Genomic DNA, 16,870 nt, shown 5'->3' on the forward strand with positions numbered 1-16,870 from the left:
GATGGGCTGGGTATTTCTTGACCCAGTAACATCCGTCCAAATCGCCATGCCACTGCTGCAGCCCTCGGCCCCGCCTCTCCTCCTCCCTGGACCACTGCTTCTCACCTGGGGGGTGTCTCCACTTGCTTCCTGATCTGTTTCCTTTCTTCACCCTTGCCAGAGGGAGCTTCCTCCTGCTGAGGGTCTTCTGTGGCTTCCTCAATCCATGGGATACAGTGCCAAGGCCTTGGTCCAACCCTTGTTCCCATGAACAGACCCCATCTCTAGGCCTGGGCCCAAATGCATCTTCCTGGTGCCCACACCAGCCAGGCTGGGACACATGCAGCTCTCCATAGTGGTGTGCCAAATTTTCCGTGCCTTGTCCCTGGGATGCCCCCCTCCCCTCCTTCAGTGCTGGATTCAGAATCCCCTTCCCACAAAACCAGGTGCCTGGATCCCACACGCTAAGATGCTGTCCTTCTGAGTGGCCAGTGCTCTTCTGTAGCATTCCCGGGGACTTCTCCCTCCCTATCCGCTAGATTGTCATTTGTGGAGATGATTGGCCGGTTCTTGTGTGGCTCCCCCTAGCACAGGACATAGGGCTGGTATGAAGTCGATTCTGCATAGAAGATGAAGGAGGTGGGATTGGTGTCACAGGCCCAGGTCTCTGCTGGCCCCCACAATGGCTGTGGGATCTTTGCAAAGGTGACCCCCTACAACCACCGTCTCTGCAACAGTAAAAATGGAATGACAGCCATTCTATTGTCACAGCGAGCACTGACCAGCCAAGGGAGCTGCGATGTGCTTTGTGACATGTAGAGAGTTCCAGCGCCCTGCATGTTTGTTGCTTGAGTGGCTAAACAGAATGTCGAGTTTATTCAGCAGATTTTTTTTTTATCCCCTGCACCCTCATTCTTGTGCTACCATCTGGGGACTCAGGGCTCAGCTTCCTGACAGAGCAATGTCCCTCCTCACTCTGTCTTCTTCCCTTGCCTCACCCATTCACTTGATTTCCTCCTTAGCCACCCCAATTCCCACGCTGCGTGCCTGAAAGAGGCGGGACTTCACCTCTATGCTTTGGCCAGAGGCCTCTTCCCTCCCACCCGTGCCCAGTGCCAGGGACGCAGCCCAGCATCAGCAAATCCAGCAAACACATCTGTCTAAAGAGGAATAAGTCCCACATCTCTCATGCCAGACTTCCAAGGAGCTGAGATGGGAAGGGTCTGGGTAAAGGGTTTCCTAGGCCCCGAGACACACGCCTGCGCATTTCCATAGCCCATTGTGTATTTGCTGTAGACCTTTGAATAGGAACCGAAACAGTAAGCTCATAATTCTCAAGTTTGAAAAAGTTCTTCCCAGAACATGCACCATCTTAAAATAGTAAAAACAAAGACAGTGCCACGACCATCACCTACTACTAGTGCTACCAAAACTAAACACAACGGCAGCTTATTAAATTACCATTTCCCTGGTGCTAGGCTCTGTGCCTAGAACCATGCACTGGGTCTCATTCTCAGGGCTTTTCTTCTGTCAGCTCAAGAAGCCCTCACAGCACCTCAAGGAGGGAAATATTTTCATTACCCACATTTAGAGATAAGAACGATAAGGCCCAGAGAGGGTGAGGGATTAGTCCACAGTCACACAGCTCCATGGTAGCCAAGTCAGACAGGGGTGCGGACGGCCCAGCTCTTTGTTCCTGCACCTTCTCCCTGTTGGAGTAGCTGGGGTTGGTGTTATCTGTTGCCATTGGGCATGTGTAGTCACACCCCTCATTTTAGTTCATAGGTTCATTTAAGGAGCTACCTGTGTGTGTGACAAACAGCAAATGTGGCTGCCTGGAGAGCCCACTGCCAGAGCTGGAGCTGTGTGTGATGAACGTCTGTAGTGGCAGATATGATTCACGGGGGTTCTGATTGTGTGTGGATTTAACTTACTGTGTTTTCTTTTAAGTAGCACTAACTAGCCATCATGTGCTTTTGGGTGGGCAATATTTAAAGAAATAAACATCTCAGGGTGGGCGCAGTGGCTCACACCTGTAATCTCAAAACTTTTAGAAGCTGAGGCAGGAGGATGGCTTGAGGCCAGGAGTCGGAGACCAGCCAGGGCTGGTCTCTACAAAAAATAGTTAGCTGGGTGTGGTGGTGCATGCCTGTAGTGTCAGCTACTTGAGAGGCTGAGGCGGGAGGATTGCTTGAGCCCAGGATTTCGAGGCTACAGTGAGCCAAGATCACACAACTGCATACAGCCTGGGTGGTAGAGTAAGACCCTCTTTCTAAAAATAAATAAATCGATAAATAAATAAATAAATAAACAAACATCTCAGCATAATTCCACAACTTTCTTACAAATGCTCAACAGAACCATTATTCTAATACTTTGTCTCTATCTAAGTCACCACATTCCCCCTTAACGAGGAGTTAATCAAACTTCCTGAGGATAAACCCTGTATCCAGCTGGTCTGGTCCTTTGGCACAGGTTGAAGTCAAAAGCCCTTGCAGGCAGCTTTTCTTATCTGCTCATGGCTTTTCTCCAGCAAGTCGCTCCATGGATTGAGTCCCTGCTATGTACATATGTCATCTCTGAACCTTCCACAGTCTGCCCACTGGAGTGAAATGGGCTTGGAGTGAAGGAGTGGACATGTGGCTATACTACCAGTTGGAGACAGAGCCTGACTATGCACCCTGGCCTGAACCCCCAGTCCTCTTTCACCCTCAACCATGAGATGAGCATCACCAGCTCTAAATGTTCCCCATTAATCAAGAAAGAAAGCAAAAAGGACCAATGGATCTTCATGTTTTCCTTTCATTAATCTACTTTATATCTCCCTTGCCTTTTGCAAAAGCTGACATGGGGATCGCAGCCCTCCACATGTGTCTTTATGTTAATAATTTGAAACACCAGCACTGTCTGTTTCAATTGGAAAGGAGGCATTTTCTGACTCTTAAGAAAAAGTCCTCCTGCCTAGCTCCCTTCTCACGGATGCTAACGCTTACAACCCCCTCAATTCCACCACTCTGAGCTGCGTCCGTATCAGAACCCCTAGAGAGCGGCCCAGATCCCTTTGCCAAACATTTCGGCAACTGGACTCAGGTTTTTCAACAGCGGATTAAAGTGCTGTCTTCTCTCCTGGCCTGCCAGGTACATTCTTTCTCGGCCTTCGGAGCGCCCTTACATACTCTCAGGACGAATCCAATCTTGTTTCTGAGATGATTTTCTCTCCAACAGACAGGTTACTTATGGAGCATAATATAGACTTGATGTTGCCCAAACAAGCCACTGAGCATTTATTGAGTGCCTGCTATGTGCAAAACACTGAGGATCGAAGAGATACCACAGACCCTTTCTGCCCAGAGTCACAAAAAGAGTGGGTATCAGTACCTTTATCACAGAAAATGTTTATTTTCATCTGATGCTTTTAAAGAGTTTGGGAGGTGGATGAGGCAGGGATCATCGTGTCTGTTTGAAAGCTGGGTAAGCAGAGGCCAGGGAGCTGTGAAGCAGCCATTGACTTGCAGCTGGGGTGAGTCTCAGACCTCCTTGCTCCTGTCCAAGCTGCCGTCCCCTCAGAAACAGAGGGTGAATAGGAAGGAGGTTCCTTATAAGAACTGACCTCTCGAAAAGTGCTGTCCACCCAAGGAACAGTACTGTGGCATCGGCATCCTTTTTGTTTATTTGTTTGTTTTGTTTTTTTGAGACGGAGTCTCTTCTGTCGCCCAGGCTGGAGTGCAGTGGTACAATCTTGACTCACTGTTACGTCTGCCTCCTGGGTTCAAGTGATTCGCCTGCCTCAGCCTCCCTAGTAGTTGAGACTACAGGCAAACACCACCACTCTTGGCTAATTTATGTATTTTTAATAAAGACAGGTTTTCACCATGTTGGCCACGTTGGTCTTGAACTCCTGACCTCAGGTGATCCACCTGCCTCAGCCTCCCAAAATGCTGGAATTACAGGGGTGAGCCACCACGCCCAGCCATGTGGCGTCCTTTTGAGGAACAACAAAAGTCATGTCCCTACATTGGCTTAGGCAAGGATTTCATGACCAAGAACCCAAAAGCAAATGCAGTAAAAATGAAGATAAATAGCTGGGACCTAATTAAACTAATGAGCTTTTGCACGGCAAAAGGAACTGTCAGCAGAGTAAACGGACAACCCTCAAAGGGGAAGAAAATCTTCACAATCTACACATCTGACAAAGGACTAATACACAGAATCTACAACGAACTCAAACAAATCAGTAAGAAAAAAACAATCCCGTCAAAAAGTGAGCTAAGGACATGAATAGACAGTTCTCAAAAGAAGACATACAAATGACCAACAAACATATGAAAAAATGCTCAACATCACTAATGATCAGGGAAATGCAAATCACAACCACAATGCGATACCACCTTATTCCTGCAAGAATGGCCATAATCAAAAAATCAAAAATAGTAGATGTTGGCATGGACACGGTGAACAGGGACCACTTCTACACTGCTGATGGGAATGTGAACTAGTACAGCCACTGTGGAAAACAGTGTGGAGATTCCTTAAAGAAATAAAAGTAGAACTACCATTTGATCCAGCAGTCCCTCTACTGGGTAACTACCCAGAGGAAAAGAAGTCATATGAGAAAAAGATACTTGCACACACATGTTTATAGCAGCACAATTTGCAATTGCAAAATCATGGAACCGACCCAAAGGCCCACCAATTATCAAGTGGATAAAGAAACTATGGTATACATATATATATATATGTGTGTGTGTGTGTATATATATATATATATATATATATATATATATATATGAGATGGAATACTAGGAAGCCATTAAAAAGGAATGAATTAATAGCATTTGCAATGACCTGGATGAGACTGGAGACTATTATTCTAAATGAAGTAACTCAGGAATGGAAAACCAAACATCCTATGTTCTCACTGATATGTGGGAGCTAAGCCATGAGGGTGCAAAGGCATAAGAATGATACAATGGACTTTGGGGACTTGGGGGAAGAGTAGAAGGGGGCATAAAAGACTACAAATGTGGTGCAGTGTATACGACTCAGGTGATGAGTGCACCAGAATCTCACAAATCACCACTAAAGAACTTACCCATGTAACCATAAACCACCTGTACCCCAATAACTTATGGAAAAATCAAATTTAAAAAAATTAAAAAAGAAAAAAGTCACATCCTAGTTTTAATTTGCTTTCCTGGCATTTTGCATTTTCCATGCTGGGATTCTGTTCAGGCCAGCTCTGTTGAACAGGCTTGCTGGTTGGCAGGGATTATGCACACACATGGCGCCACCTCCCTTAGCTTTTCTGGCCCTGTTTTCTTCCTAACGCAGTGTGCACTCTTCCTCCCGTACACAGGTCGGGGGTTTTGACGTGACTTCCTGAACATCATGTGTAGTGGTGGGGGGAGTTTTCTCTGGCTTCTGACCCAGCTGGGTGTACTGAAATAACTTTGAGGCTGCAGAGTCCTGAGCCGGATTGTGTTGGCACAGGATGGCCACCTCTGTGCCTTCCTCTTCTGCTCATACAGGTGCCCCTGGAGAGGAGGGTGCAGTGCGTTCCCCTGAGAGCTACATTGGTTGGAGGAGACTGTAGCATTTTAGAATGTTCTCCTGGAGATTCCGATGTGCACCTCCAGTGGAGAATCTGGCCTTTTGTTGCTGTTGTTTCATGCTGTGATTACGACTGAAGACAATTTTGCCATATAGAGGAGAAGATGTTTAAAAATAAACCAAAAGGATCCACTCAGGGAGGTAAACAAGCTGGACTTGCCATTGCCCCAGCCCCCGCTTCACTCCAGGATACATGTGCTCACTGATGGAGAATGATGCTCAATTTCACTTTCATTCCTTTTGTCTTCTCTTCTCAGCCTTCATCACCCACCACCACTTTCCCGTTCTCTCTCTCTTCCTCCAAAATAGGGATTACATAGTTTTTCTCTTGGTACCTCTGGCTTCCAACCTGACTCCCTGGCATGTCGTAGGTGCCCAGTAAAATGTCTGTTTAGCCAATGAACGAGATAACAATGGAACAAACAAATTCCCCACCCATCCTCCTAAGGCCCTGATACTTTATTCTCCACAGCGGAAAGGAATTTAATCTGATTAGGAGGCTGCTGGCCCACACAGGGGACATCCATTTGGTTCCAATGACACTGCTGAATCACTTGAAAGATGCTATCGAGTTAATTGGGGTAGAATAAATACTAATTTATAGCAATCTTTGCCAGCTATTCCCTAAGGGAAAATTTTTAAACTCCCCATCCTCTTGCTTTGCTTGACTGCTGAGATCCAGTGAGAGTGGCCTGAACTTCTCATAGCGGAACAAAAAGAGGCACAGACTCCTCCCCCCTATCCCCACCTCAGGAAGCCACAGCCAGGTGGAGGAGCTCCTCAGGTACAGCCAGGGAGGTGAGGCATCTCAAACTGGCCTTGGCTGCTTCTTCTTCAGGTTCTTAGCCAGCCTCCTCTGAATGCAAGCTGTGGCTCTGGGGCTTGTCCCAGTCCCCTGAGTTCTTACCATGGACCATGGGATGCATATGGAGGACAAGGTTCCCAGGGCCCTGGACCACACCATCTGAGCCTTTCTGTCCCCCCAGGGCAAGTGCTTCCTCCATTATTGCTAATCTGAAATGATGTACTCTGATGAAACAGCGTTTTCTCCCCCTGCGTTGTGCTGAGTTACTATGGCAACACTTTCAGAAGAGGTGAATTTGCTTTTTCCTCTTAATTCTGAAATGCTCTCAGGCTTTCCAAAAATATCCTTATTTCCTTGGGTCCTACATGTCGGACACACAGAAAATACAGCCATCTCCTCCGCCATGTATATATTATACCAAGTAGCTCAATGCACAGCTATTGATTGCGTACACTTTTTTTTCATAAAAAATATTTTTAGCATCTGCTCTATGTCAGTAGATGTGCTAGGCACTGGGATTCGAAGAGAAGTTAGACTCAACTCATATCCTATAAGTGCTCACAGTCCCTAAGAAAAATAGATAAGTACACAGCTAACTATAATGTAACATAAGTACACATCTAACTATAAGGTAATGTAACATAACATAATATATTGTAAAGTAATATAATATAATGTACTATAATACACGCAGTGTAATAAATATAATGTAATGTAATGAATATTTTGTCAGTTCTAGGAATAAATTAGCATAGGACCCCAGTAGAGAAAGCTGTTAATTCAGCCTGGAGTGAGGAGGGTTAGGAGTCGGTAGATCTGGAGTTTGATTCCTGATCACTTACATATGAGCTGTGCCAGCTCAGGGAAATGAACATCCCTCTCTGAGCTCCAATCCTCCATCTCATCCTGAGCTGTTGTGAAAATGAGGGAACACCACAAAGTTACAACAGCCAGTCCCAGAGCAACTGTTACTTGAAAGATACTGCTCCTCCCTGCCTAGGTGCCGGGGCGCCCAGAAGGGGCTCAGGAGAGGACGTGAGCATAGACAGAGGGACCCGCAGGCAGCGAAGAGGCAGGCCAGCACTTCCGTCAAAGGCAGTCGCGCCAGCAGCAAGGCGGCCACGTGAGCACACCTGACACATCAGTTTGGGGGGAGATAGGACAGCCAGTGTGGCCAGCGCGGGGAACTGGATCTGAACCCATTGCCATCCTTGGGCTCTGGGTGGGACCCCTTTTGAAAGCTTCCGCTGAACCAGAAAGATAGCACAGCAGTAAAGTGCTTACAAGGGAGTCACCACAACAAACATGAACACTGCTCTAAAAATTAGCATGCACTTTGGGAGGCCGAGGCGGGCCGATCACCTCAGGTCGGGCGTTTGAGTCCAGCCTGACCAACATGGAGAAACCCTATCTCTACTAAAAATACAAAATTAGCTGGGCGTGGTGGTGGGCGCCTGTAATCCCAGTTACTTGGGAGGCTGAGGCAGGAGAATCGCTTGAACTGAGGAGGCGGAGGTTGCTGTGAGTGGAGATCAGACCATTGCATTCCAGCCTGGGCAACAAGAGCGAAACTCTGTATTAAAAAAAAAAAAAAAAAAATTAGCATGCACTCAGCGAAGATCCCAGTGTCATTATGCTGGTCACATTTGGAGTGCCGTAGGTGTGCCCTCTACCTTCCACCAGCTTAGATGCTCTTTGAGGGAAGAAAGCAGCCCTCTTTGTCCTGCGCAATGTAAGGACATGCAGGTGGCCACTTACAGGGGTTCCAGAGAGGGTGATGTCTTCTTTGCCATGTGTGCCTGCGTCCTCGCCTGTCAAACAAGGGTGACAATAGTACCCACCTCATAGGGTTGCGATAATAAAACCCAATCATGCCTGTAATGTGCTTAGCCCATACCGGGCATAGAGCAGGCTCTCAATAAATATTAGCTTTCATTTTTATTTCATCCACCTGATTGTAAATTGAAGACTCTCCAGCATGGAAACATTAGCCAAGGAGAGTGGCAAGTACTGATATCCAGTAGCAAATCTTGCCCTTAACTGCAGCCTGCATGGGCGAGCAGCACAGAAAAGCTTGGTAGCTCCCTGTGCATTGGAAAGCTTAATGAAAGGGCAGATTATGTTTTTTCAGCAAAACAGCCAGATTTGGAGGCCAATTCTCTGCAGGATGTCACCCCAACGTGTTGCAGGGCTGGGCAAGTTAACGAGAAAGCCTTTGGGATTTGGGGATCGGAGGAGGCCTGGACGCCATTCCCAGGTGTGTGATGTGAGTGATCTTAGGCGGGGTGCTCCGTGCCCCGTCCAGCAGGCACTCACTGTAGATGCGTGGGCACTGATTCCAGCCTTCAGCCCCCTGTCTGTAGAAAGAGGCAGACCCCACCCACTGATAACCTCTACAGGGAGTAGAAAAGAATTTCTCACTTCCAGATGTGACCAAAGCAGGGACTCTTTGGAGCTCTCTATTTCCACCTCCATCAGGATGAGCACACGGACCACATAGAGAGCAGCAGCCGCTTAGTACCCCCGGGAGAAAAGCTTGGCCACATTCATCAGCAAAAGCCTATGTACCTGGCTTCTGTGAAAATTCTGCCCATTAGCTCTTGTCACCTTTAGCACGTGCTGTGCTCCAGGCACTGTGCTGAGCACCAGGGGACTGTGATGGTTTATTTAAGGTGTCAACTTGGCTGCACGCTGGGATGCCCAGATTGAGTGTGTCCATGACAGTGTTTCTGGCTGAGGTTAGCGTTTGAATCCGTGGACCCAGTAAAGCAGATGATCCTCCCCAATGTGGGTGGCATCAACCAGTCCACTGAGGGAGAAGGAAAGAGGAATTTGCCCCTTTTGTCTCCTGCCTGCCTGCTTCAGCTGAGACATTGGTCTGCTCTTGGACTGGGTTTTACCACCCTAGCTCCACTGGTTCTCAGGCCTTTGGACTTAAGACTGAATTATGCCACCAGCTTCCCTGGGTCTCCAACTTGCTGGTGACAGATGGTGGGGTTTCTCAGTCTCCATAATTGCATAAGCCAATTCCTCATAATCTCTTCATATATGTATGTGTGTGTGTGTGTGTGTATATATGTTATTAGTTCTGTTTCTGTTCATATATATACATATTGGTTCTGTTTCTGTTTCTCTGGAGAACCTGGTCTAATACAGGTTTGATAGAGACTATTGATTTCTATAATCCTGGAATATTGCAGAGTATACCATGATACTCGGGCAGTTTGAATTTAGTTTCTGGTTCTCTGGAAATATTTAAACTGTCAAAGTCTCAGTTATAATACCTGTGTGGTGGGAAGATACCACCTCCACCTCACTGTGAGACACATCATGATTAGCCAGGGCAGGCACGGGGTGTGCATGAAGCTGTACAACAGGCAGCCCAGTCTGGAGCTGGCACAGTCAGCCTGGGCAGACAGGCAGCTTTCGAAGGCTTCAGCCTCCTGCACTGGCTTCAAGGGCCCAGGACTCAGAGGCTGACATCTGACCAGGGACCTCCATGAGTTACTCATGTAATGGTGTTGAGGGCCTTGATGATGTGGAATTGCACGCCACAAAATCCTGCTTTTTTATTAAGTTTTAAAGGACCTCAATATGTATTATTTTAGAGAGGATGGCTTTCTACTTTGAGATCCCTTCTTCCCAGCAAACACCAATCAACCTTTATTTTTACAGCCTGGAAGTTTATTTTGATGCTCTTGGCACAGACATCTCACTAAGGAGAAGTCTTCAAACCTGTGCTCGTTAGCATTTCTTCCAGGGCCTTCCAAAGACCCCTGGGAGGGGATTCACAGAGCATGCTGTTGTCCTGCTTCCACTTAATATTCCACAGCGGAGAGCCCTGCCCCAGGAAGAGGGGTTGACTTTTGTACTAAGCCAGGCAGATTTACTGAAATGCACCCCCAGACCTCACCTCCACTTGTAGCCAGGGCTAAACCAAGAGCCTGTGAGGTAGGAACTCTGTGGACAAATGAGGGTTTTCCACTGTGGAGGGCACTCAAGTTGTGCCCCTTGGAATTGTCCCTTTTCCTTGGTAATTAAGTCTAGGTGCCTAGAGTCCTACGTTCTTTACCTGGTTGTTTACTTTTTAAATAATTGATTGCCTCCCTCAGTGTGTCATGAGCCAGGTAGCCATCCTTCCCTTGGATCACTGGAGCTGACCTCAGCCTAGCCTGCCTTTTCTGGAGCCGGTTACCTATCGCTGCCTCATTCTTCTTCTGCACCATCTAAAGAGCTCTCCTTTTCTCTCTCCTTGAGGAAGCCCATGGCAGATAAAACTGAAGCCAGGTTTGTAGAAATGCAAGTCCTCAGGGAGGAGGAGATACTTGAGGCATGTCCCAGGAAACCCAGATTCTGATTTGAACTGGATTGCAAAGGTTCATTCACCAGTGTACATGAAGTCTCTCTCTCTCTCTCTCTCTCTCTCTCTCTCTCTCTCTCTCTCTCTCTCTCTGTCTCTCTCTCTCTCTCTCTCACACACACACACACACACACTGCACTGACCCCTTCTACTCCTTGCTAGCTGAGGGACTAACCTTGGGCAAATCACTTAACCCTTTCTAGGGGCAGTTTCTGCATCCCCTTTTGTTAAAGGCATGGATAGAAATTACCCCACCAGAGTCACTGGCAGTTCTGAAGATTCCGATGGAAGGTGTGCAGGGGAGTAGCTGCATGCCCTGCATCCTCATGGGGTGCACCTATATCACCTTAGTTTCTTCATCCCTAGGGTGGTAGGGTCTCTGAAAGGCAGCTAAACCACTGTGAGTTAATGACTGCCGCACTGTGAAGGTCATTGATCATTGTCTGCCATTTGCAGAGACAGCTGAGCTCACTCTGAGCCTTCGGTGATGTGCTGAGAAGGGGAAGCAACATCCAATGAGGTTTGTATTAGTCCATTATCATGATGCTAATAAAGACATACCTGAGACTGGGTAATTTATAAAGGAAAGAGATTTAATTGACTCATAGTTCCACATGGCTGGGGAGGCCTCAGGAAACTTACAGTCATGGCGGAAGGGGAAGCAAACACATTTTTCTTCACATGATGGCGAGAAGGAGAAGTGCTGAGCAAAAGAGGGAAAGCCCCTTTATAAAGCCATCAGATTGTGTGAGAACTCACTCACTATCACGAGAACAGCAGCATGGGGGTAACTGCCCCAGTAATCCGATTACCTCTCACCAGGTCCCTTCCACAACACATGGGGATTTGGGGAGCTACGATTCAAGATGAGATTTGGGTGGGGACACAGTCTTTTCACTCTCCCTCTGTGGCCCATGTCTCCCTTCAGGGCTTCATCACCAGCTGTCTTTCTCCTATAGTGAAATGCAAGCAAGCCCCTGTCTCTTCTCTACCTTCCCTGGATTTGGTGGCATAAACTCAAGTGTTCTGATTGCCATCATTGCTACTACCGTCACCCCAATTAAGCCATGAACACACACACTTCTCCCTGGGGATCCCCAGTCTTTGACCAGCTTGCCATAGTCCCAGCCCTCTCTCCTGAAGGGGTTCAGGTGGCAGCCTGTGGACCCAGCCTGTTGCCACCCTGAGGGATGGTGCCACTCAACCTTGGGAAGCTGGGCCCTGGTTTGTGGTGAGTGAGAGCCCCAGATGTCTCAGCAGGAGACCAGCCCCATGGGGAGTGTGGAGAGCTGCAGGGAGGTGGGGCACACAGGGTGCTCTGCCAGGGCTGGTGGACGTCTCCTTGTGCCTGTCCAGCCCTGGGCCTTCATCACAAAGGACTTTTGCTGAAATCAACCACCTTGAGCCTCAGCTCCAGGGCATGCCTGGGAGAGCCATGTGAATGTGGCCTCACAGAGAGGTGAAGGGAGACCTGGTGTGAAGGGAGAAGCTCTCTTTGCAGTTGCCTCTGACTCAGACTCCACACTGATCATGCAGGGCTCAAGAGAGCCCCCAGGTCGGAATGGACATCAGGGTTAAGGTGGGAGATGTGAATGGAAAGGCCTGGGACCTGGGGAGCCGTGCCACGCTGCTGGAGACTTCCTTCTGAGCACTTCCTCAGGAAAGCTGTCACATGTTCTGCAGGCCCTCTGCAGGCCTGTCGAAACGCCACAGTGATTTCGGCTGCGGGCCAAGGTCCACTGAGTCTCGATTTGCCAAGCACCTTTGTCATACATGCAGTAAAATCTTGGCGCTGTAGAAAGAGCTTGGGACATGGAGGCAGATGTGGTTTGGGGTCCAGCCTGACCCTGGGCGCTGGGGCCTCAGCTGAGAGACTGTGCAGTTGGAAGGCCACCACCACCTCCCAGGGGCCCTGAGGACTGCATGGAATGGCGAACGCTGGGCTTGCCACAGCGCCTGGCTAAGAGCAAATGCCGCAGTCTCCTTCCCAGGTGTGCTTTTGATTTACTTGCTAATATGCATACCAGAAGATTGTTTTGGTGGAGGGGATGATATGGTTCTCTAACTGGTAACAGATGCACAGAACCCTGTGACCATGACCACAATCAAAATTTAGAACTTTCTATCACCCCAAAATATCTCCTCCTGCTGTCTCTTGCAGCCAACCACCCCCTACTGCACACACCCTTGTCTCTGCTGTTGTCCACCCCATTGTTTTTTGCATCATCCAGGATACCATCTAAATGGCTTTTCCCATATAGCTTCATTCAGGTAACCTAATGCATTTGAGATTCACCCATGTCATTGTGGACATCAATAACTTCTTCATTTTTATTGTCGAGTGGAATTCTATTGGGTGAATGTAGACAGTTCACCCATTTACCAGTTGAAAGACACTTGCATTGTTTCCAGTGTGGGGCAGTTATGAATAAAGCTATTGTAAACATTTGCACACAGGTTTTTGGTGAACATCAGTTTTTATTCCTCTTGGGTAAATACGTAGAAGTGGGATTTCTGGGTCATATGATAAACATATGTTTAACTTTGTAAGAACTGGCTTAACTGTTTTCTTTAAATGGCTGCATAATTGCTTCCCATAGCAAGGTACAAGAGTTCCGGTTGCCCTACTTTCTCATCAGAAATTAGTAACACGAGGGTTTTTTGGTTTTTTTTTTTAAGTTTAGCCATTGTGGTAGATGTGTAGTGTTATCTCATGGTAGTTTTAATTTACATTTCCCTAATTAATGATGATGAGCACCTTTTCAAGTGTTTATTTGCCCTCTGTGTATGTATCTCTTGTTCAGGGATATATTTCCTATTTAGCTGTTCAGATCTTTTACCTATTTTTAAAAGTGGGTTGTTTTCCAACCCCATTAAAAAGTGGGCAAAGGACATGAACAGGTACTTCTCAAAAGAAGACATTCATGTGGCCAAGAAACCTATGAAAAAAAATTCAACATCACTGATCATTAGAGAAATGCAAATAAAAACCACAATGAGATACCATCTCACACCAGTCAGAACGGTGATTATTAAAAAGTCAAGAAACAACAGATGCTGTGAAGTTTGTAAAGAAAAATAATGTTTTTATACTGTTGGTGGGAGTGTAAATTAGCTCAACCATTGTGGAAGACAGTGTGGCACTTCCTCAAAGATCTAGAAGCAGAAATACCATTCAACCCAGCAATCCCATTGTTGGGGCTATACCCAAAGGAATATATAATAAATTATTCTATTGTAAAGATACATGCATGCATATGTTCATTGCAGCACTATTCACAATAGCAAAGACATGCAATCAATCCAAATGCCCATTGATGATAGACTAGACAAAGAAAATGTGGTACATATATGCCATGGAATACTACACAGGCATAAAAAGGAATGAGATCGTGTCCTTTGCAGGAACAAGGTTGGAGCTGGAAGCTGTTATCCTCAGCAAACTAACACAGAAACAGAAAACCAGGCACTGAATGTTCTCACTTATAAGTGGGAGCCGAACGATGAAAACACATGGACACATGTGGGGACACTGGTTTCAGTGTTCTTTATATATTCTACTTACAAGGTTTTTTTTGTCAGATAGATGATTTGTAAATATTTTCTTCCAGCCTGTGGCTTGTCTTTTCATTCTCTTGATGGTGTTTTTCATGGAGAAAACTTTTATAATTTTAATAAGATCCAGTTTGCAGTGTTTTCTTGTATGGATTTTGCTTTTGATGTTGGAGCTAATAACTCTGCCTAACACAAGGTTACAGGCATTTTTCTCTTACTTATTTTCCTAAAGGTGTTATAGTTTTATGATTTCATTTAGGTCTAAGATTCATTTTGAGTTTTTGGTATGAGGCATGAGTTTTGTTTATTGCTGCAGCTGTTTTGTAATTTTTGTGTACAAGATTGGGTTCCAAGTTCACATATCTATCTCTCTATATATTGTTGCATATTGATGTCCACTTGTTCCAGTATCATTTGTTGAAAAGACTATCCTTTTTCCATTGAATTGCCTTTGCAATTTTTTTAAAAATTAATTGGCCATATTATGTGCATCTCATTTCTGGAGCTTCTATTTAATGTATGTATCCATCCTTTTGCTAACACTACACTGTCTTGATAACTGTAGCTTTATTATAAGTCTTGAAATACGATAGCATGAGCTCACCAAATTTGTTTTCTTTCTCAAAATTGTTTTGATTATGCTTAGTCCTTTGCCTTTGCAAATAAATGTTTGAATCAGCTTGTTGGCATCAACAAACATTCCTGCTGGGATCTTCATTGGGATGGCATTGAGGTTCTACATCAATTTGAGGAGAATTCACATCTTAACAATATGGAGTCTTTGATTTCATGACCATAGTATTTCTCTCCATTTATTTAGATCTTCTTTGCTGTTTCATCAGTATGCTGCTTTCATGAAGCATTCGGATCCTGCACGTATTTGTTAGATCTAGGCTAAATATTTTATTTTTTGGTGTTGTTGTAAATAGTGCTTTTTGGCTAAAGTTCATATTGTTTGTTGCTTGAGTGTGGAAATACAATTGATCTTTTAATATTGACCTTGTGTTCTATGACCTTTCAAAATTCAGTTATTAGTTATATGATGTTTTGGAAATTCCTTGAGATTTTCTGTATAGACAATCATGTCTTCTGCAATTAGAGACAGTTTTATGTCTTCTTTATATATAAGGCATCTATGTATATATGACTTTTATTTCTTTTTCTTGCTTTATTGTACTAGCAAAAACTTTCAGTGTGATTTTGAATGGGAGTGGTGAGGGTAGACATCCTCTCGTATTCCCTAGATCACAGAGGGAAGCTTTCACTCTTTCACCATTAGGTATGATGTTAGCTATAGGTCGTTTGGTTTTGTTTTCTAGATGTTCTTTGTCAGATCCAGGAAGTTCCCTTCTATTTCTATTTTACTAAGGGTTTTAAATCATGAGTGGATGTTTACTTTTGTCAAATGTTTTTTCTGCATCTACTGATATGACTGTTTTGTTTCTTCGTAGTTCTGTCAGTGTGGCATAAATTATATGGATTGATCTTTTTTGAATGCTGAATATTTGAATGCTTTGCATTATCTCGTTTATATATTGCTGGATTTAATTTGCCAATATCTCGTCGACTGCTTTTTGTCTGTGTTCAATTGAGATATTGATCCACAGTTTTCTGCTTTTGTAATGTCTTTGATTTTGTTAGCAGAGTAATGCTGCCTCATTAAGACGATTTGGGAAGTGTTCCATAAAATGAGTTGGTAAATGTTCCCTCCTCTTATTTTTTGGAACAGAATGTCTACAACTGGTATTTTGCTTCTTCATATTTTTGGTAAATTATTCAATAAAATCATTTGATGATTTTTCCCAGGAGATTTTAAACTAAAATTTTAATTTATTTAATAGCTAAAAGGACTGTGTGGTTTATCTTTTTTCCTTGAGTAAGTTTTGGTAGTTTGTGTTTTTTAAGGAATTGGTTCATCTCACCTACATTGTCAAACCTATGGGTATGTAGTTGTTTTTAATCATCTCAGTAATTCCTTATTGTCTGTCCTTTTGCTGTCAGTAATGTCTGTGGCAATATCCCTTTTCCATTTCTGATATCGATAATTTGTGTGTTCTCCCTTCTTGTTCAGCCTGGCGAGAGGTATTTATCATTGTTATAGATCTTTTAAAAGAACCTGTTTGTAGAGTCATTGATTTTTCTCTATTGTTTCTGTTTTCAATTTTATTGAGTTTTGTTCTTATCTCTATTGTTGCCTGCCTTCTGTATGCTTTGGGTTTAATTCAACTTTCCCCTCGTCCTAATTTCTTAAGGTATAGTTTAGATCGGGGTTGTCCAACATTTTGGCTTCTCTGGGCCACATTGGAAGAAGAATTGCCTTGGTCCACACATAAAATACACTAACACTAGTGATAGCTGATGCACTAGTGATAGCTGATGAGAAAGAAAAAAACAAAAACGCAAGAAAATCTAGTAATGTTTTAAGAAAGTTTATGGATTTGTATTGGGCCACATTCTGTCCTAGGCTGCATGCAGCCCGTAGGCTGTGGGTTGGACAAGATTGGTTTAGATTATTGAATTGAGACCTTTCTTCTTTTCTCATATAAACAATTAGTACTATA

The 16,870-nt window shown here is 44.9% G+C and overlaps 1 protein-coding gene across 5 annotated transcripts in view; it reads left to right on the forward strand.

Annotated features, from left to right (window-relative positions):
• Positions 1 to 16,870, forward strand: part of C7H14orf132 (chromosome 7 C14orf132 homolog) — a 48,606-nt gene that overhangs the window by 14,323 nt on the left and 17,413 nt on the right. For 2 of the 5 annotated variants that reach the window (XM_045396939.3, XM_073998163.1), the window contains exon 2: positions 11,211 to 11,274. The exons of the other annotated variants lie outside the window; for them this stretch is intronic. The gene's annotated coding sequence lies outside the window, so the exon portion shown is untranslated. The remainder of the gene's footprint in view (positions 1 to 11,210; positions 11,275 to 16,870) is intronic. 5 annotated transcript variants of the gene reach the window in all.

This window comes from Macaca fascicularis, chromosome 7, assembly GCF_037993035.2.
Source record: "Macaca fascicularis isolate 582-1 chromosome 7, T2T-MFA8v1.1".
Classification (NCBI taxonomy): Eukaryota; Metazoa; Chordata; class Mammalia; order Primates; family Cercopithecidae; genus Macaca; species Macaca fascicularis.